The sequence below is a fragment of the Moschus berezovskii genome, chromosome 15 (assembly GCF_049115385.1).
Source record: "Moschus berezovskii isolate FMDL1 chromosome 15, NW_MosBer_1.0, whole genome shotgun sequence".
Lineage (NCBI taxonomy): Eukaryota > Metazoa > Chordata > Mammalia > Artiodactyla > Moschidae > Moschus > Moschus berezovskii.
Window position 1 is genome coordinate 30,393,680 of NC_142474.1, and position 21,635 is coordinate 30,415,314.

At 58.2% G+C, this 21,635-nt stretch overlaps 1 protein-coding gene across 1 annotated transcript in view; it reads right to left on the reverse strand.

The window, feature by feature from the left end:
* ZBTB46 (zinc finger and BTB domain containing 46) overlaps positions 1 to 8,971 on the reverse strand; it is a 49,932-nt gene extending 40,961 nt beyond the window's left edge. Inside the window, exon 1 of the mRNA XM_055433278.2 lies at positions 8,791 to 8,971. The gene's annotated coding sequence lies outside the window, so the exon portion shown is untranslated. The remainder of the gene's footprint in view (positions 1 to 8,790) is intronic.
* Positions 8,972 to 21,635: the final 12,664 nt, after the last annotated feature.

Here is a 21,635-nt window from a genome sequence, read left to right on the forward strand (position 1 = left end):
GGGTGTGCACAGGGACCTGGCCCCTCCCACCCCAGCAGGGGAGGGTCCTTATTCAGGAGGTGACTGTGGGAGGGAATCAAAATGACAGCCGTGACCTTGGCCTCCAGATGGTTTGGGTCCCATGGATCAACAAGAGGGGGACTTCACCTGTGAACGTGGACGACATGCCAGGCATACAACAGCCCTGTCCATATCCACAGCCTTTACGACCACCATGGGACACTCCCACGCTGGTCACTGTAAGAATTATGACTTTCAGACCAGTCACTCAATGAATCTATTCGATGTTATGTGAGGCTTCTCATGTTACTCTTGCATGAAAGGTTTTCTAAATTTTGAAGACTACATTTTGTTTTCCTGCATTTCCTACAAGGAGCAATAAAAATGCTGTCTAGAAAAGGGGCCCCTCGAGCTTTCTAGGAACAAGAAAGGCCTGGGTCCACCTGGGGGCAGATGGGCACATGGTTACCCAGACCTGCAAGGGGGCCAAAGGAGGGGCCGTGTCTTGCTACAGAGCAATGGCACTAAACACCCACCCCAAAGGCCCCACCAGTCACCCTGGGCTCTGCCTCTGTCCCCACCACACCCTCCCTCCAGGCCCAGCTGCATCTCCTCTCCTCTGCAGGCATCGATGTCTGTCTGCTCTGTCACCTCCCCTCTGGGGACATCCGACCCAACACTTCCAGGACCTTGTTGGCGCCTGTGTCCCTGGACTGAGAGCCCTCCTTGCTTAGAACGTGGGGCTGAGTGCAGATCTGTGGAGCAAACTCACTAACACCGTGGTCACTGGCCTCATTCGCTCAACCATCAAGGGAAGGGTAGGTATGAGCGGTGATTGCTGGAGATGAATGGGGAGGCCTCAGGAAACCCTGGCATTGAGAAATAAATGTGATAACATGTCAGAGAACACAAGCTGTAACGGTGGAGAGGGTTAAATCCTTTCTCCCAAAATGATCTGCTCACATCTTAACCACAGGGGAATATAACCTCACTTAGAAACAGGGCCTCTGCAGGTGTAATCGAGTTAAGATTAGATCATTATGGTGGACACTAATTCAAGGTGACTGGTGTCCTAATAAGTAGAGGCAAATCTGACACCAGGGTGACAGCCATAAGGGCAGGACGGGAGACAGGAGGGACATGTCTCGGCTGTGAGCACCCAGGACTGCCAGCGGCCACCAGAGACTCGAAGAGGCAGGAAGTGTGTCCTTCCCTGGAGCCTTTGGAGAGAGGGTGGCCCTGCCCACACCTTGACTTAGGACTTCTGGCCTCCAGGTTGTGAGAGAATAAACCTCTGTTGTTTTAAGCTCCCAGATTAGCGGTCCTTTGCTCTGACAGCCCCAGAGAACTCATACAAACAACAGACCAACTTACACAGGTTGCTCCCTGGTCAGACAGTAGGAAGGCCCTTTGAGATGAAGGGCTCCCAACCAGGATCCACACAGTCCAGTCCACCAGCCTCCCCTATACCCAACTCAGCAGCTTGTGGAGGGGCTGGAAATTGTATCCAGATGAAGCTCACCCCATCAAGCCAGAAACACAGTCCACCCCTTCCTTCAAGGAAGCCATGTGGCAAAGCCGCTCATGTCCAGAGTCTGCAACACGGACACGTTTCACAGCAGCTCAGCCTCACCCCTGCACCCTGGGCCCAGTGCTGGCCCCCTCCCAGCAGGTGGCAGAGGGGTATGTGGGGAGTGCCTTCAAGACAAAGGGAGAATCACTGTCTGCCCTAACAGTCACATGTCCGCTTCAGTGTGTATCAAGAAAAACATAACTGAGATGCCTGACTCATGACTTCATGGATATTCTTGCTTCTTCAGATGAGGCAAAACAAAGGTAAGTAGATGTGAGGTTGGTGTGACCCTCAGGCAGCAGCATGGGCAGCATTGAGTTGTGCTTGCCCTGCGTGCTCCTCCAAGGCTCGGTGCGTCTGCTGAGCTCAGAGGGAGACGCTCTGTCTTTGAGGGACCACCTGAGCCTCAGTGAAGCAGATCTGCTGGACACAGTACAGGTGGGTCCCCTGGCACTGACCCTTCCGACCCTCATCTCAGGCTCTCACGGTCACATGTACACCTGGAAGTGCTCCCGGCTCCCTGGCCTCTGATCATCACAGAGGAACCATGGTCACTGCAGCCACACGGTACACCCGCTGACTGAAACTTCTGCCTTCTCTCTGCTCCCAAGTCTGGGCGCTGGGATTTCCACCCCACAACAGAATCAAAAGCAGCAGATGACAGAGAAGCCAGAAGGGAAGAGGTTTAAAAGACCCCCCACCCACACCCCAGTGTTTTTCACATCATCCAGTGGAGCTCAGTGACTTTAATGGTAGGGCGGTCCAAGGACAGTGTCACCTTATCACTCCCTGTTCTGATCTCATTCTGCCAACAATGTAAGAAAGAATAGGAGGACTTCCCCAGTTGTCCAGTAGTTAGGACTCTGCTTTCATTGTCGAGGGTGCACGTTCAAAACTGGCTGGGGCACTAAGATCCTGCAAGCCACATGGTTCAGCCAGAAAAAAAAGAAAAATAGGAAAAGTCAACATACCCAATATTAAAGACCACTTTTCTCAGGTGCCCAGCAGGCCTGTCATGATATATGGTCACTGCCGCCGTGAAAGGTGTGTCTGCTACTAACTTATGAAAAGTTCTTCAAAATGCTCTGAAGTTGAGGGGTAAGTCTTCATATAAAATAATAGCAATGAAATAAAAATGTCTCTATATCACCAAAGGCAATGGCAAAACACCATGTCTTCATGGAAAAACCTGGAAACTTCCTGCTTATGGAGTTATCCATGTAAAACCAAAAACGAAAGCAAAAGTGACAACACACGGTAACACACACTTTAATAATATAATCCTGAACAGAATTCTGAAAGTGCCAGGAGGGAGCTGACCGGAGAGGTTCCACTCACCCCAGACGAGATGCTCAGCTCTCGGCCAGTTAGTGCCCAAGTCGTGTTAAATGTCCTGCCTCCTTTAGTCTCCATTTGGAAATTAAACATTACGCATGGACACAGCATCAGCAGCAATCGCCTCTCATCAGAGCAATGAGCTCCTGTGAGACATTGCTGAGAATATTCAGAAGGTAAGGCGACAGCAGCCAGAAGCTTGCGTCTCTTCCTCAACAGCAGGGACACACGTCCTCAGCTTTCTCTTACCTGAGGAGCTTTGTAAAGGAAATTGCCACTTTTAACTTTCCCCTCATTGCCAGTTCTTACTATTAACACTTTAGATGCAGATGGAGAATGCCGATCAGTGGAGAGGGATCTGAGACCAGCAGTGGAGGCTGCACTCAGACCACTAGCCACAGAAGTCATGCTAAGGCAGTTTTCATGGGACAGGATAGGAACAAAAAGAGTAGCTCTGTCCACTTTTCTTAAACAACCCCTGGGCCCTGCCAGTGGGGCCTCACCTTGTCTGATTGACAGGCCCCAAATGAGACCATGTTGGAAGCTCTGGGACTCTCCCCGCCAGGGCTGATGAGCCTTCCCCAGGGTCCTGAGGTCCTAGGGTTCTTGGCCTTGGAGAGGAGAACACAGAAGGCTTCCCGCACTTTGATCACAGGAGTTCCTTGGCCAGCCACCAACATGGGGCCCTGTCCCACTGGACCGGCAGCCCCCCAACCCTGGTCTGGATGCAGAGACCCACTGGAAAGTCAAGGGCTACTGTTTAGGAAAAGCCAGAGTGGCGGGGACCTCAGGGTACACACACGCTGGGCATGGACCCCTGCTGAGAAGTGTGAGATGGTGTGGGGACAGCTGTGGGGGGCGAGTCACAGACTCCAGGTCACAGCCCCAAAGCTCTGCCACCTGAGGCCGCTCCACGCTCACCCAAGAACAAGGATTTCACTCTGTGTCCCACTTCCCCACGTGACCTTTCCCCTGGGGACCTGGGACGTGTGGCCTGCCAGCCTGCTCCACTTTTTATGTGAGAGAGGATGTCGGAGCTGGCTGCCACAGGGCTGGCTTCAAGTGCAGATGGACAGCTTCTTCAGAGACCAGGGGTCAGGGTCAGGCCTAGGCCAAGGGGCCGATTCCCTGGAAAAGGCGATGGCCACCTGTGTGCGAGACTCTGAGCATCGGGCGTCTCTGACTCAGCCTCGCCTGAAGCACAGGGGACGTCACTGGTCCAGGAACTGAATGTAGAGGACCTGTCCTGAGCAGTCAGCCAGCTCTGCAATTCTGAGAATGTTCCCCACAGAGTCAGCCCTCTCCTGCCCCTAAAGGAAACAGTAGTGTCTGAGCCATCTTCAAACTTCCTAAAGAAGAGGAAACTCCGGCCCTGAAGCTGCACTGGTTAGAATGGGATGGGATGAGAAAACAAAACACAGCTGTTCTGGACACGAAGGCCCATTTGAGGCGCCCGCCTGACCTGCTCACTCGGGCAGCCCATTTACCCACAGCCCTGAACTCCTCTGGCGACCTGGCCCCTCCCCTGAGTCTACAACACACCTGAACCCAACACTCAGACGTCATCCTGCCCGCCCCACCCTGGGCTTCTGGGCCACCCTCCTGATGGTGCTTTCCATCACCCCGTCCACCCTGTCACTGAAATCAACAACCCAGTGCACTGGTGCAGACCCTCTGACTGGTGGGCCCAGTCGGGAGTCCCTGAGTGGGTTTCACGAAGCCCATCTCTGTGCACCCTTACACAGTTCCTGTGCACCTCGGCATGGCCACCTCTAACTGAGGGCAAATCAGCACCAGGCTGTCAGCCTGGAGAACAGCGAGCCCAACCTTTAGACAGGTGAGGGGTGAGTGGCCAGCCTGAGGGTCCTTGCTCCCCAAGCCGAGTCCTTGCTGGGCTCTCTGGCCCCAGGTCCAGCCGAGGGACAGTGTTCAGAGTGGCCGAAAAAACCTGGGTCAGACCCTCTGCGTGCCAGGTGACACACCAAGAGGGCAATCTGCCCAAAGCTGCCCAGGCCCCACCCGCCATGCGTCCATCATCACGGCAGCTCTGGTTGCTTCAGGTTTTCAAATCCTCACTCGAAGACACAGGCATGTTCTTTTTGCTCCACAAAGAAGGGGTCCCACCCCAGGTCCACTCAGACAAGCAGGGCTGGGCTGCCACTTGGGGGCCAGGAAAAGGACAGCCTCCCTGAGACTTTCCCTCTGTGAGCGAGACATTTAGGAAGGGATTCATGTGCTGAAACGCGGGCTTTGGAAGGCATCATTTGAAATTACATCACCTCTCACACCCAACCCCACAGCCAATCAGCCCCTAAAGCTGTCTGGCCCCAAGGTTTCTGCCCTCCTTGGCTATCCACTCTCTGTGAAGTGGAAGTTAGAAAATAATTTGCCACACAGGTACTGGAACCAGGGACTGGCACCACAGGCCCAACCTGGGCCAGAGGAGGGATCTGCATGGACACCCTTTCCTCCAATAGTCCTCGGAAAGCCCACCAGGTGGGCCACACCCATCCTTCCCTGAGCTCTCACTAGCATCTGTCACTCACATCGGTGGCTCCTGTAGGGTCCCCACTCTGACCCATCCCAACAGGTCAACAGCCCCACTGCAGGAATTCTGTCTCCAATCTGGCCCACAGCAAGCTCTCAATACAGCCAAAAAGCATCACGAATAAGAAACTCCAGGAATGTCTCTCTAATGTGACTTAAAATATACACCTGTCAAAACACAGAACCTCTATAAATGCTGTTGAAAAACACGCTAATACTGTTTCTCGACTTTTCTAAAGTGCCTAAGTCGCTAATTTTTTAAATCCAAATAATGACATTTAAAAAGACTTAGTCATTTCAAAATCTAAATAAGAGTTAAATGGCAGTGTTGAGAGACACTGAACAGAAAACTTTGCATCAGTCACCCTAAGGTCAGACCTGACTGGTTGAGTTTGTCCTTATCCTTCACTGAAACAACTTTTCAGCTTGTTAGAAAAAGTTATTTTTCTTTTCCATGAATTCTCCATCTACAAGCATCTGTCATCACCAGAAAAGCAGAACCCAGAGCCCAAGTACACATGTGTCAGGCACATACCATACTGAAGCTCGAAAGGCAGAAAAGAGGGAAAATGCCGGTGAACCCAGGGCTGAAGACCCCAGCTGTACTGGCCAGTCCAAAGTCAGAGCCAATGGCCGAGGACACAGGGGCTGGGGTAGAACAAGACAACTGCGTTGCAAAGACTGAAATGAGTCTTGTGGTCTCAACAGAGATTTTCAAGCATTGTTTATTCTCAGGAGTTGGGCCATTCAAGCACACTTGTAACAAAAAGAAGAATCTTTTTTGTTCAGGGGAGCAGGCAGGTTCACAAGGGAATTCTTTATAGCCTACCATCATTCAACAGATTTTAAAGCAGAATATGTTCTATCAGAGAGAATGAAAAGCCTCTGTTTTTATGAGGACACGAAATTCCCAGAACAGGGCACAAGAACCCTCCGCCCATATTAACACAGCAGTCAACAGGGCACTTGGGCACAGGAAGCACCAGCAAAGTGAGGCACAAGTTCAAGTTCACAGCTCCAGGCTCTCGGAAGATGTTCTGCGGGGCCTTCGCTGCTGGTCCGAGACCTCTGGTAGAGAAGAGCAGGCGCACAGCTGCCCCAGAAACACAGACCACAGGGACGCAGTGGCCCAATTTCGCTTAATTTGAAAAACCCCACATAAGGACAATGTTGAAGTTTGTAATATTTGGTTTAACATGTTTGCAAATAACACATCGTCTGACTGTAAGTGTCCTTCCAGGCCCTCAGCAGAGTCTCACCCATCCTCAGTGTCGACCTCACCTTCCGAGTGCTCATGTGTGACCAAGGAGGGGGGCAGCCCCCTTCCCCTGGATGATCGAGTGGGGACACAGAACACCCAAGTGGGTTGGAGCCCCTGCAGCCGACACTCCACCAGTTCTGAACACCAGAAACTGGATGTGGAAAAACAGCTCATTTTCAAAACCTAAACAGCTAGATCTGAACAAAACTCATCTCATCCAAACAAAATTCTTTCATCCAGGGTAATGTCAATGAGGCCTAATGAGATCCTGTCCTGAGGCTAGCCTCCAAGAAAGGCTGACCTTGGGGTTTAGCCTAGAGGGGAGGCTGGCCTCCCAGAAAGGTTGATCTTGGGGTTTAGCCTAGAGGTATCCATTCCATACCCCCTAAACAGAACTCTCCCCATAAACACCCACATACACCTCCTTCCCTCCAGTAAAGGATATAAAAATAATTACTAGTTTTCTAGGGGAACATAGTGTCTAAGTCAGACTTATACCTAGTAACTTCTGCCTCAACAACCTCTCACTTAGTCCTTTCTGAAATAGCAAGGAGTCTCAAAGTTTTCAGTTCAGAGTATTCGTCATGAAACACACCAACTAGAAGGAGTGCACTATAATAAAATTATATTGTTTACTTCATCATTCATGTGAAAAGTCCTTCCATAAGTTTCCCTTTGGGGAACAAACTATTTCCCCCTCCCATGAGTGAAAACACTGCCTTCACAGGCTACACGCAGGCCAGCGACAGACCGAATCTACAGTGTGCTACCCAAAGGGAAGTTAGCTTTGATGATAAATCCAGTATGAGAGTCTACAACTGTTACAATTAAAACGCACTCAAGGACTCCGCACAGGTGTCTGAGCCCAGCGGCTCGCCAATGTGTTGCCTAATTAGCATTTCTTTAAACAATACTGATAACAATCTTGCCTCCGCAATTCACGACAAACGCTTCGCTGAGATTGGAGCAAGGAAAGCGTAAGGAAATTCGCTGAGAATCTCAGTCAAACTTTCTTTTGTTTGTATTTCCTCGGTGTCAGAAAATAATCAGTTCTTCGCCCCTTTGGGTTGTACCCAGGCTCCTCGGTCCAGCCCTATTGTGCGTGGTCCGTTAAACCTACAAATAATGAATTTGTCAGCAGGGCGAGAGGAACCCCAACTAGCCTGAGCCCTCCTCCTGGTGCAGAAAATCGCCCATTTGCCATCCAGATTGAGTTGTCAGACATTGACTCGTGCTACCCTGCGAAACTGACATGTCTATTTACAGAGAAACAAAGACGCGGCTCGCGGCGGACCCCGCTCCCTCCGCGCGCCCTGTCCGCTCCGCGCGCCCCTCATCGCTCTGCGCGCCCGGTCCCCTCCGCGCTCCTCTAGTTGCCCGGCCTCGAGGCCCCTGCGCCCCGGTTCAGCCAGTAATTAAAATGGAGACGAGGCCAGTGCTGGGCTTCAGGGGGAGACAATGACCCCCAAGGCCCCGCGGAGAGCAGGGACCCGCCGCGCCCACCTCCCGCAGTTCCGACTCTTGGCAAACTCGGCGCGGGCGGGTCCGGGTGCGGCTCGGAGGCGCGGGCGGGGGGCGCGCGGGGCGGTGCGGGCGGGGGGCGCCAGGACGCCCCCGGGCTGCCTCCTGGGGCCGGGCGTTGACGCAGCAGAAATTACCAGCTGGAAAATTCCCCTTTCGGAGGTAACGGGGGAGGAACCGCGGCGGTGGCGGCAGGAGGCGCCGAGGACTAGGGGCGCGGGGCAACCCCGGGGCCGCCTCCGCCTCCGCGCGCAGCCCCGCGGGGACCCCGCGTCGCCCTCGCCTGCCCCGCCCCGCCCGCGCCACAGGAGCTCAGAGACCATGGGGGACCGGGCAGGGGTCTCTACCGCCGCCCCCAGGGCTGCAGTCGGGCGCGCCGATCGCCGCCAGGACGGCGCCCCCGCGGGGCGGGGCGCAAGGGGCGCAAGGGGCAGGCAGCGGGGGCGCGCCCCGACTCGGAGCGGCTCCGGCCCGGAGCGGTCCGGTCTGCCTGAGCCCCGGCCCCGCAGCGATGCGCCGGCCCGGCCGCGGACAATGAGCCGGCGCCGCTTACCTGTGACCCCATGGGGCGCGGGCGAGGGCGGGCGCCGCGGCCGCCGGACCAGCGCCGGTGATCGCCGCGGCCGCCGGGCGAGCGCTGCGTCCGGGCGGGTCCGAGCTGCGCGCTCGCCTTGGCCGCTGTGTCCGTCTGTCCGTCAGTCTGTCCGTCAGGCCGGCGCGCGCCCCCGCGCCGCTCCAACCCCGCGGCCCCCGCCGCCCGCGCGCGCGCCCCGCCTGCGGACCCTGACCCCGCCCCCCGGCGCGCGCCCGGCCGCTGCTGATTGGCCCGCGCCCCGGCCCCGGCCCCGGCCACCGCCCCGGGCCCCGCCCCTCCGGCCCGGCCGCCGCCCCGCCCCTCGGTCGGCCGGCTCCGCTAGCCGGGCGGAGGGGGCCGCGGCGAGGGTCGGTGCGCCTCCGCCCCCCCGTGGGCGGCTGGACAGCGGAAGTGCGGGCTGGAGCTCGCTGGGCATTGTGGGAAGCCCCCTCCGCGGGCCTGGCGGGGGGCGGGGGTGGCGCGGCGTGGGGTCTCCGGGTGCCCGCGCCCCTTCCCACGGGGACCCAGCACGCAGCAGACCATCTGGTCGGACACGCGGGTCGGGACGAGAGCACCCCAACTCTTGCCCGACCGCGCACCTGGTGCTGCCCACGCGCCTGTCCCCCGGGCCACAGGCTGTCCGCGTCCCCCGACGCGCAGTCGCGCCGCACGGGTCTCGCAAACTTCGCGCCTTCCCGGCGGTTTGTGCGGCCGCGCGCGGTGAAGCGAAACAGCGCTGCCACAGCGCCCAGGGGCTCGGGGCCGCGCCGTCGGGGACCTCGGCGTCCCTGGGGAGAGGCGCGCCTCAGGGCGGGGGCCACGGGACAGTGCGTGCTACAGGGGCTTGGATTTGGCCAATGGAGGCATCGGCGGCCGCGCGCGCGTTGGTCCTTCCAGCCGCGTGCTATGCCCAGGGCTTTGCCGCGCTTTCCTCAAGCGATCTCGAGTCCTGCTGCCCGAGAGGAGCCCCGTGCGTCCCATCTCGCCCCCGCTGTCCTTGAGTCCTCGGGCAGACGGAATGGGAAGCGTGGCCCCGCATTCCTGGCTGGCCTGTGCGGGGGCAAAGGCCACCTCGCTTCCTCTCCCGGCCGCGACGGTGGGAAGGGAGGTGAGCTTGTGGCTGGCCAGCCGCGCAGGGGAGTTGAGCACGACCTGGCCATCCAATGGGAAGGCGCCGAGGGCCGTCTGCGCCCTACCTCCCTGCGGGCCCAGCGCCGCGGAATTCCTCGGGAGGTGGGAGGCGGCGGGCCATTATGGATGCTTTCTCAGGATGTGTAAGGAGGCATTCACTGGGCTGCTGAGGGAGGGCAGCCTGGGGTTGTGGGGGGAGGCGGGAATTCTCCTTGAGTGAACAAGGGCGGCCGCAGTCTGGCAGCCAGCGTTGAAAAGGCTGGGACACTCCCTCGCTGCAGCCGGCGCCTGAAAATGGCTACAGACACCCGCACCCCACTACCTTCCCGCTGCCTGCGCAGGAGCAACCTCCTTCCCCACAAGACTTACTTCTGGAGGACCCAGGCCTGGAACCGCAGGCCCAAGTTTCCTGGGCCCTCTCAGGTGGGGACCGGGCACAGTCAACCTTAGAAGTGTCACCTCTAGGCCTCCAGGAGGGTCTGGCTGGTCATTCTGTCCTCCCTTTGAGGGGACGGAGGGCACTGTCTCGGGGTCCTCCCCTCTCACCTGCCTGTCTGCCTGGAGTGCAGTTGTAGCCCATGGAGCAAATGATGTGGGGGAGATGAAGTACGTCTGCCAGACTGGGGAGGACCGCTTGCCTGATGGCTGCCTCTCCCCAGACACTCTCCAAGGAAAGCAGCATTGCTGGAATGCTGTGGAGGCTGCCTGGCTGGGGCACACAGTGGTGCTCAGCCGCTGCTCAGGAGGCCTGCCCAGGAGAACCGAGCCTCTCTCATCAGCACCAGGGTGCACCCCACCTACTAGCCCAGGACTTCTGGGCTTCGTAGAAAGTCTCACAGATTCCTGGAATTCATCCCTGAGGCCCTGGAACTCTCTCTCCATACGCCCCTCCCCTGCATGGTGATGAATCAACGCCCCCTCCCCAGCATCCCTGCCAGTGACTGGGGACTGAGACGCCCATCCTTTCTGTTCCAAGAACCAACAGAAGGGTGAGCAGCCTGAATGAAGCTGGTAGACCAAGAAGGCAGCACCAAGGAGTGTCCCAGAGAGCTCTGATCAAGCCATGCCTAAGATCGGAGACAGTGATGCTTCTGGGAGTTAATAAGCCCCTATCGTAGGAAGGAAAGAAGGAAAGGAAAAAAGAAGAAACAAAGGGAAAATAAAAGAAAGAGGAAAAGAGCCAATAGCAGCAGTGGTAGCCTCTCAGCTGACCTGGGAGGACAAGGGTTGTATGTCTGGACTCCCCGGGGCCACCTTGGTTCATCTGCTCTGATGGGAAGAGGTGGCAGCACCCCCAAGGGCCCCACGTTCATCAGTGCTCAGGCTCTGACTCACAGCAGGCAGAAGCCAGTCTTGATCAGAAAGCCTCCACTCTTGCTGGGGTCCCCTGAGCCCTGGTGCAGATGCCATGCACTGCACCTCACCCCTGACGCTGGCACAGACCCTGGAGGGTTCTGCTTTGACCATCAGTGGGTCCTTCAACGTTGGTAGAAGGGTGGCCTCCGTGAAGCAGCTCTACCCAGGGGTGGCACTGGGATCAGGTGACAGCCGAGGGTGTGGGGTTGGCCTCAGTGGCAGTCTTCAGCCTTGGAACCCGGTGTCCAGAGGCAGGGAGGCCAGCAGGTGGGAGGGCCCCGGGAATAAGGAGCCTGAGATGCCACCATGACCCAGACATGGTTCCTGCCCTCACTTGGCTGGAGAACAAGATAGATAAACAAATGGGTGGTCAGCACTCTGTACAGGTCCCGGCAGCGCGCTGGTCCTTCTGGAAGTTCACTGCCAGCTACACGTGTGAATGCATCTGAAGCTCACCCAAGAGACACCTTGAGGCAGTGAGGATCTGGGGGCCTGGAGAGAATGAGCAGCCCTGAGGCCCGGGCTGGGGACCCAGGGTGCAAAGTACAGAAGCTGGCCAGGCCCACAGGTATACTTGCCGCTGGACGCCCTTCAGAGCACATTGCCCCCACTCCCGCCGGCAGACCTTGGGACCCTGAAGGGTAGTTCAGTTTTGAGAGCTGCCTGGCTGGCAGGGCCACTGCACCACGTGCTCAGCCCTCCCTCCACCTGCCCCCACCCCCACCATGTGGCTTCAGGGGGCAAGGTGGTTGGGAGGGGATCCAGCCCCACTCCAGGTCTGCTCCTGTGAAGCAGAGCCCCAAAGGTGCTTTGGGAAGAAGACAGAGAGACAATGAAGATCCCTTCTCGTCTCCCTTCCCAGCACCCCCCTGGACCAGTCCCCTCGCCAGGGCCTGCAACCCGCAGGTAGCACCTCCCCATCCACCCCAGCCGGTCCTCTAGGCTGTCTGTCTTCACGGCAGTCACTGGTCAAGAAACCTGCCTGTTTATCCTCCAGCCAGTGGTGTTGCTCGACCGTCCCTATGGCAACAGCCCCAGGAGTCCTGCCCCTCTCGGGAAACTGCCCAGAACCTGTCCCTGCCCTCTCCAAGCCCCTGCTGGATGCGGATGGCCGGATGGGGAGGGGGGGCGGCTGAGAACAGGGTGGGAGATGCGCAGCTGGTGGGCCTGAGGGTGCTGGGCTTCGCAGCAGGAACCGCCCTGTGCGCGTCATCCCGGGCCCTGCGGGTGGACCGGAGGCCGGCTCTGGACTGCAGCAGCCCCACCCTGGGCTGGGGGCCGCCTGGCTGAGGCTGCAGCTTTCTCCCAGGCCTGGCTCGGCCAAGTCTGCTGCCAGCTGGCCCTGCCCTCCTGCTGGGCCTCCCCAAGACCTCCCTCCAGAGCCAAAGGCTACCTGCCAACCCCATGGCTGCCCCACCCCAACTGTCCTCCAGGCCCGCGCCCCTGCCAAGCCCCACTGCCGCTCCAGCTGCCACCGCCAACTGTCGCCCCGTTCCATTCCAAGCACTCACCCCCAACCGTCCTTCCAAAACGCCACTGCCAAGTGCCAGCCCCTTCCTTCCTGAGCCCCCGCCCCCTCACCCCCAGGCCGGGCACCAGGGCCCTGCATTCCAGACCTTCCCTCCAGACAGAAGCTGGGCCACACCTGCTATGTGCCTGGGAGGGGCTGGTGTCAGAGGGCAGAGGCAGAGAGCTGGGGTGGAGGTGGGGGCTAACAGGGCTGGAGTGAGAACAGGGCAGCACAGTTGTGGGGGAGGCAAGGGCAGAGCACTGTCCCAGTGTCAGCTGCACAGCCAGGCTGGCACAGGGTGGGAGGCAGCCAGGGCCACGCCTGTGCAAGCTGTGGGCTATGGATGAGCAGGGGTCTGTCCCTGCGGGTCTGACCATTGACCTTGGCCTCTCCTGGCAATGGTTAGGAGGCTAGTTCTCCTCCTGCCCCACCAGCCCTCCCCAGTCCCAGGTGGGCCCTGAGGCCAGCTTAAGTGTGGAGGATGGCACTGGGCTCCCTCCTGTGTCACTCCCCCTGCTCCCTGGACTGTCCCCGATCCCTTTACAATCTGACCTCATCGCCCTTCTCTTTGCTGCCCACCCCCACCCCAAGCCCCACTCTCCCTGTTCATCCTGTAGTCCCTGTAGTGGCGTTCCATGAGGGTGCTTCCGCGCCCCCACCCCATGGGTATCTCCACAGCCCCTGCTTCTTCTGGGCACACAGCAGGCACCCTACCCGACTGGGACCTCGCTCGGCCCTGGGAGGGAGGAGAGGGGAAGACAGGGCCCTGGGAGTTGGGAGGCACCGCTGCGCTGCAGGTGCAGACCTGGGGTTGTAATTCCATCTCAGGCGGACTCTGGAAACTGGGAGGCCCGGGGAAGCAGCCAGTCAGCGCTGGAGCAGGGCGAGGGTGCTGGGGGCCTCAGTCTCTGCTGGAGGAACGCAGCTGCTCCCTGGGGGCCACAGTCACTGAGGCTCGCGTTGCAAAAGCTGGTGATGGCTGCAGATAGCAATCAGGTGGGATGGGGAGTCAGAGAGTGAGGCGGGGTGCATTTTCTGAGCCAGGAGTCTCCCCACATGGGTCACCTGGCCCAGTTCCCATGCTAGGGTCTAGGGGCAAGGAGGAAAAGGAAATGATGAGGGGCCCTGCCCCGACCTTCCCATTAGAGGAAGGGGTTCTGGGTCCCCTTGGTGGACTCAGAAAGGCCCCAACCCCGTGTAGTGCCAGCTGCTGTCCTGGCCTCCTCCATCCACTCATTCATGAGCTTATTCGGCAGCATTCATGGAGTACATCGATCCTGTTGCATGCCGGGGACATCCCAAGATTGGAGAGCAAGACAGGATGCCTTGTCTTCTGGTAAAGAGCCAGGCAAGCAGGTCAGCAGAGAGGCTGGCTACAGCAGACCTGGAAAAGGGGTTCCTTGGAGAAACGGCTGGTGCGAGGATGGTGGGGAAAACATGGAAGCGTGTGGCAGTGCTGGCAGGACAGAAGGGCTCAGAAAGCAAAAGACGGGGACATGGAGCCGATGGGAAAGGTGGCCAGAGCCAGGGCCATCTGAGCATCAAGTAACATCCTGCTGGATACAACACAAAGCACGATGTGACCCAGTCGACAAACATGCAGGGGGAAGGGTCTGGCACCCTCCCTGAGATGGAAGTTAACTCCCACACACCTTGAGTGCGGTTGCCCTCTGAAGAAGAAGGCACAAAAGGGAACAACGTGAGGGGCTTTACTGGGGAGACTCGGCAGGCAGCCCTCTGACCAGGTGATCAGGGACATCAAGGGACATCAGGCTTCTGACCTGAGGTAACGGGAAGGGTACCTCACCTCTGCTGCCATCTCCCCCAGCTCATCAGCCTTCCTGGTACTCCATCATGTCCAAATCGAAAACCTTGGTGTCTTCATAAGAAGACACACCAGATCAACCCTAACTGAGGGATGTGCTACAAAACACTGAGTGGCCACCCCAGGATGGTCCTGGTCATCAAGGGCTATGGAGAAGTGGTACCAGCCCCAGAGGAGCCCGGGAGTCGTGCGGACCCTGCGCGTGTGCCCTGGTTGGGGTCCTGGATCAGAAGAGGAGTGCGATGGAAAAATGTGTGGCTACAATCCAGGTAGGGTCTGAGCTGTGCTGAGAGAAGCAGCCTCAGTGACGTTTGGTGGTAACTTTAGGGGAAGCTAAGTCAGGCAGGCAGTACACACAGGAGCTCCAGGACTTCCGAATGCTCCTGCTCTTCCATAGACCTGAAATCGTTCCAAAATAAAAAGACCTGACAAAACTTCCTCCTTTGGGTCTGGGGCTTGTTTTCACTTTTGGATCTGAAAACTCCACAGATTCCCGGCTTGGCCCACCCTCAGGGCATAGGGACCAAGGGGTTTAAACCCTGGACTCATGAAGGACTGGCCCTGCCACCCTGCTGAGAGCCTCAACCCACCTCAGCCCAGCCTCTGCCTGCACCCACCATGTCCCCAAAGGTGACCCCAACCCCTACACTGTCTTTGCTCAAAAAGTCCCAATGTAGGGAATTCCCTGGCTGTCCAGTGGTCAAGACACTGCTTCCACTGCAGGGGGCCCAGGTCTGATCTCTCATCATGGAACGAAGGTGCTTGCATACAGTGCAGTGTGATCCCCCAGAAAATCCCAGTGCTGCCAAACTGCTGAGCGTGCTGTGTCCCAGCAAGTGTTTCGCTGTTCCACTCCACCTTCTGTGACTTCCCTCCTTCCGCCTGTTCTCCCAAGACCCAGCCTTCTGCATCTTGTCTCAGCTGGAGGAGAGTCCCTCTCCGAAGTAGTTACATGAAATCCATCTCGCTGCCTTGAGGCCTGTCCAGTGCTGTTCTCTGGACAGCTGCCATGAGCCTTTGTCACATCTGCATGCTTGCACACATCTGTGGGCTCCTCCATGTGTGTGTGTTGGTGCACGAGTGTCCGTGTGTGTCTGGGTTATGTGTTTGCTCATTCCCAGGTGGCTGCTCGGGCTTGTACAGGAGCGTCTGGGAGTGTGTGTCCTCCTTCGCTCTCTGCAGAGGGAACCGGCCCAACTCTGAACACTGGGCAAGAGCTGATCCTGCCCAAGTCTTGGAGACTTCCCTGGCAGTCCAGTGGTTGAGAGTCTTCCTTTCAGTGCAGGGGATGAGGGTTCAATCCCTGGTCGAGGAACTAAGATCCCACATGCTGCAGGGCAGCTAAGCCCACTTGCCACAACTAAGACCTAACACAGCCAAACAAACAAACAAACAAACGGAATAAAAACACACGGGGTGGGGAGGGTGGGAGAGGCAGCTGCAGAGATGGACAGAGTGCGGATTGAGTTAGGCAGAGGAAATCTTCGCTGGGCCGAGCCCAGGCGCTGCTTTGGGGATATGACCTCCAAGGCCCCCTGGGGCCAAGTGGTGCCCACCATGTGAAGGCTTCTGGTGTTTTCCACGGGCTATCAGGTGCTGTCGCAGACCTTTGAAGAGGAGACGGGCTGAATCCAGAGAGGTTTTTAGGATGAGAGCTGATAAGCCCTGGGTGGAACAGACATGGTAGATGGGCGGGTGTGGGGGTGGTTGCTGTGTCTCCGATTGACAGCCGAGTGTTGGGTCCCTGTTTAGGACAGGAGGCCAGGAGCAGATGTGGGCATGGCAGACGTGCAGATTTGCAGAGCGAGGCCAGGGCTGCAGGTGCCCCGTGGAGGCGGGGAGGCCTTGAAGGATAGAAGCTGGCTAGAGTGCCTGTGCGGAGAAGGCAATGGCAAGCCACTCCAGTACTCTTGCCTAGAAAATCCCGTGGATGGAGCAGCCTGGTAGGCTGCAGTCCGTGGGGTCGCTAAGGGTCGGACACGACTGAGCGACTTTACTTTCACTTTTCACTTTCACACATTGGAGAAGGAAATGGCAACCCACTCCAGTGTTCTTGCCTGGAGAATCCCAGGGACGGGGGAGCCTGGTGGGCTTCCGTCTATGGGGTCACACAGAGTTGGACACGACTGAAGTGACTTAGCAGCAGCAGCAGCAGAGTGCCTGTGACATCTGGACTGGGGTCAGGAGAAGTTGTGTGGCAGAAGGGTGACTGCAGGGCGCTCCTCTTTCCTGCTCACTGGAGTTTCAGAGGTCACTTGAGCAGGGGCCTGGGCAGAGCTGCACCCTCAGGACACCTGGTGGTGGGGGAGGTTCCCACAACTGTGCATGGAGAGCCGCCCTGGCTGGGACCCCCTTCTCCTAACAGCCTCAATCTCAGACTCTGAGAGCCCACCCAGGACTCTCTCCCCATCTCAGCTGAGGGATGGGACACCAGGGTCCATTCTCTGGTCTTGCCCAATGCCAGCTTCACTCACTGGTACCCAGACATGACGGCTCTTCTCCCCCAGGCCTTTGCACCTTTGCACCTGCTGTTCCCTCAGTCTGGAATGCCCCTCCTGTTGCTACCCACCTGATGATCCTCGGCTGTCCTAAGGACCACTTCCAACCCTGCCCCCGGCTGCCCACTCTTGCTCAGGAAGAGGATCCGCCATGACGGGGCCCCCCTTTGGCCCTAACACCTGCACTTTCTGATTGTCCTTCACCCCCTCCCTGTGCTCATTGAGGGTATGGCCATGTCTGATTCCCTTGTATGTCCTCGGTCCTAAGGGGCCAGCCTGGCCAGAATCTATACCCACAGAGTGATTTGGGGTAAATCTCTTAATTCTCTGGGCAACCAGTCCACACCTCAGGAACCCACCTGACATTGCTAAGTGTACTGAGCAAGATGGCGGGACATGGAGCAACCCAGAAGGTGGGACCTCTCCTGTCAGCACTGTTATCACAGGAGTTTGACTGTCACCGGTGCCAGCGGGGCGCTGAGAGTGGGCTCCTGGCTTTCTGTCGCGGTTTCCAGTCTTGAGTGTCCTGTGGGCATCTTCTTCCTGACAAGATTTGGGCTGACATCACCCGGGGATGCCGCTGGGACCCCAGACAGAGCGGACAGGCCCCTGGAAGTGGCTGGGTTTGCCTGGGTTGGAATGCGAGAACTGTGGGGTGGTTTTCCTCCTCTGGGCCCTCAGCCCCACATACCCAGGATGGGGGAAGGGTAGGGGAAAGCCCAGGGAGGGGCCTGGAGGGGGCCTGGGGCTTTGGAAAAAGGGGCTGCCCCTGCCTGGGTGGAGCTGCTAGAGGAAACAAGAGGAGCTTGCATCCCACCTGGTCTGACCACCCCTGCCTCACAGCCCCCATACCCGGCCAGGACCCTCAGAGCCTGTCCCTGTGGCCACGCGGGTGTCTGTGTTTCAGGAGCTGTCTTGGAATGTGACAGTCTGGTTCCCCGGCCCCCAGCCATCGTGGGCTGCGTGGAGCTCTGCTCTCTCCTCCCCTGGGGGTCCTGGTGCCGGGGTGGTTTGAAAACCAGAGCCTGGAGGCCTTATCAGACCACAGGCTTTCCTGAGGAAGGAAGGGTGGGTGTGGGCCTCCGGGATGGGGCGCCTCCTCTGGGCGTGCCCGGCCAAGTGGAGGGTGCACGGGCGCTGCCCTCCTGAGGGGAGGACAACTTCAGCCCAGGAGACCCCAGCCTAAGGCCCAGCCCAGTCAAGGACAAAGAGACCCCAAGATGGAGAGGTCATAAGCCCGGGATCAAGTCTCAAGAGCCCTGGGGGCACAGCCCCTGAAATCAGGGGCAAATTCTAGCATTTCTGGGAGTGTCCACAGGGCTCCTGTCAGACCCTCAGACAGAACCACGGCCATCAAAACCACAACTCCAGTCCTGGGGGCCCAAGGAAATACGTACCCAGGTTCACGGAAAAGATTTACCAGATTGTTCAAAGCTGTCCTCTTTCAATAGCCCAAACTGGACAACCCACTGCCCACCAGTGGCAGAGTACATAAGCCAAATGTAGGGTGTCACACAGGGGACACTGGACGGCCACCTGTGACTCCCAGAGCCACTGCAGCCTCACTTCCAAAACAAGCCACCCTCAGAAATGGGCAGGACAGGTGGAGCCAACAGTGTTAAAGAGAGATGGCTTCTGCAGAGCGGGTCCAAGGGTACCTCCTGGGCTGGCCAAGTCCTGTCTTGCTCCAGGTGCCAGTGAGAAGATGCATTAAATAGTTACCCAAGGTATGTGTTCTTTTTGGTATGTACATGGTACATCAATAAAAAGTTATACGAAACCCCCCAAATCCTCACTGACCTCTCTCTGTGCGGAAGATGTTTCCCTGGGGCTGCTGGTCTTCATTCCTCCCTGTCCCGGCCTCCCACCTGGGCCTCTAGGGAAGTAGGGGCCAGGAGAGGGTACAAGGGCAGAGAAAGCAGCCCTGGCAGGGGCTGGGCAGGCCCCGGGGGCCCTTCCTGCCTGTGGGGACTGAGGCTGGCCAGGCTGACTGTCCCAGGCCTCCTCAGCCTTTCTCAAGGGCAGGGCCCAAGAAGCCCCAGGTTGGGGTCCCGAAGCCTCGCAGGTGGGGAGGGTGCATGTGGAGCCTGCCCTGCTGGAGCCAGGCTGGCTGGCCTTGGAGTGCTGGCAGGGGCCGGGGGTGCCTCCCGCCCTGCACCCTCCCCCTGCGGGTGCCTCTACCCCTTCCGCTTCCAGAGGCCCCAGGGCTATTTTTAACTCGCCTAAGCTGCTGAAGGTGGACAGAACCTGGGGGGTGGGAGAGAAGACCCAACAGCTACCTTCCTGCCCCCACCCTTTCTGGGGTCCAGGCTTCCTGGGGGAACTGGTCATTCTTAACCTTAGAGGAGAAACGGCACTCCACTCCAGAAATATATAGACATACAGGAAGGCCACGTGGACACCCCCAAGGTTCACACGTATGCCTGGGATATAGTCAAACACATACAGATGTGCATACACACATACATGTGCAAGTGCAAACACATACCACAGCCCAGGGACATCCTTAGAAACACACCAGGTGCACAGAGACTCGAGGGACAAATGGATGGTCTCTCAGCCTCCCCAGACGCCTGGAGACACACACAGATGGACACACACACAGGCAGACACACACATGTGTAGACACACAGGCAGACACAAGTGCAGAGACACAGGCAGACACATACACACATAGGCACACATTACACACGGGCAGACACACACACAGACAGACACACAGGCAGACACACATTTACAGAAGCACACACGGGCACACACACACGGGTGCACACACACATGGGCAGACACACATAGGCAGACACACATGTGCAGATACACACACGGGTAGACACACACAAGCAGTCACACACACAGGCACACACACATGCAGATACACACACAGGCAGACACACACACACATGGGCACACACGGGCAGACACAGAACAGATGCTGGGGTGCAGGAGGACCTGTAAGCCACATTCTAGACTGATGGGGCTGGGCCATGCAGGAGGGGTTCTCAGCCCCCATGTAGCAGCCACTTTCCTCGCAGCTGGCTGGACCTGAGCTCCAGCGGCCTCTTGGCACCGTCCCACCCAAGAGGCCCCACTCTACCTCATCCTCCCCCAGGATGGGTAGCGGGCCTGTGACTGGAGCCATGAGCAGACTTGCACCCTCTTCCCCCATAGTCTGACCCTCGCGCTGCTCAGGACAGGAAACCTGAGAGCGGGAAGGGGGTGGCAGCCCACGGATCTGTGGTCTTAGAGCCTCCTCTTCCTAGCCCTGCTCCCCACTTCCCCTCTCCTCCCTGGGCCTTTGTTCCCTGGAGCAGCCATCCCCCCACCCCGCGAGGGAACTGGAGTGTGTCCTGGAAAACCCCAGGTGCTGGACTGGGGGCCTCTGTCCCCTGCATCCGGGTCCAGAGGAGGAGGGAGCCAGGAGGACAGACGGGGCTCGGGACCCACCAGTGGGGGCACAGCCAGCTGGCTTCCAAGTCCTCTCCACCCCCGCACCCCCACTGCTGCCCCTGGAGGCCCCGGAGGGATGGAGGAGGGCGGAGAGCCGGCCTGGAGGACAGGACATCCTCTTGGCAGGACACAGGACGCCAGGCCGGAGGTTCCCAGCCCCAGTCAAGGCCATGGGGGGAAAAGGTCACTGGGGCCTGGGTCTCACCAGTTCCAAGATGGGCCAGCGTCCTGATGGCCAGTCCAAGTTGCTTCATAAGTGAAGACAGCAGACCCAGCACCAATGACACACCCTGGTCTCTATCCCCCCCACCCTTGCCCAGGGCCCTCTGGGCCAGGCAGGATGTGGACCTGCCCCCACCCCCACCCCCGGTGATTCCAGGCCCAGGGCCCCTTCTCAGGGAGCCCCACAGAGCACAGGAGAAAGGAGCAGGCCTGGGGAGCACTGTTACTTGCACCATGGGGAGCCCACCCCCATGGAGGAACTGACTCCTCCAGCTGAATCTGGGGCCCACTGCCCTAGAGGCCAGATTTCACACTGGCCCAGCCCTCCCATCCCAGGACAAGAAGCTCATAGACAGTTGAGCTGGGGTGAAGGCCACAGAGACCCCTTGCTCCTGAACCCCTCCCCCTCCTACAACAAAGCAGCAGAGCATGGCCCCCAAACTGGCACCATTGGCCAGTGGCTGGCAGTCCACTGGTCTGGGAGCTGAGGGTCCCTGAGGTCACCACATCCAGGCTGACTAGGGTGAGTCCAACACAGTGCTGGCTGGCCATTCCCTGACACACCTGCCAGCCGGTTCTGGTTCCCTGAGTGGGAAGCAGGTAAAACAGTCTATGAAAATGAGTCTCCTCAAGACACACTTTGAGTTTGGATCTGCCTCTGCTCCACCGAATTAAAATCACCAATGGGACTTCACTCAAGACCCAAGAGGAATGACTGCTCTGCCAAGGAGCCAAGACCAAAAGCAACTCTTAACCAGTCCTGCCCTTAGCGCCTTCCGTATCAACTGCCTTAGGTTCCCTTGATTCTGATTCAACTCACAGTCTCTATCTCTTT